We start from the raw sequence: 450 nt of genomic DNA, 5'->3' as shown, positions 1-450 counted from the left end.
TCGCCCCCTGCAGGCCAAAGCTTCCATTTATTTTTCCATCATTATTTAGACCAAAAAACATTCAGTAACATACAGCAGTTGACACAAAAATAAACTTTTTTTGAAGAAGAAAAGTAAATCCAAACCCATATGTGCCCATGTTTCACCTCTGGATAATATTATAGCCTCTTTTTATTAATGTTTTATCTTTTAAATTTGAACAAAAACGTCTTACATAAATAAAATTCAATTATTACTATAATAAACAACTAGATAAAATTATACGATACAACTTTTCTTTCCAAACTGTTTTGTAATATGGAAATACAGAATATTTTTCATGTATTGTGAATATTATTCTGCCTCAACACATACTGAAAAACAGGAAAATGTATAGAAAACAAACAGCAATGTGACGTAAACAGCATATTTAACATTATAGTGGGAGGTGTGCACTTATCACTTAAAAAT

This window comes from Thunnus thynnus, chromosome 7, assembly GCF_963924715.1.
Source record: "Thunnus thynnus chromosome 7, fThuThy2.1, whole genome shotgun sequence".
Lineage (NCBI taxonomy): Eukaryota > Metazoa > Chordata > Actinopteri > Scombriformes > Scombridae > Thunnus > Thunnus thynnus.
Note: the sequence above shows the minus strand (reverse complement) of the source record.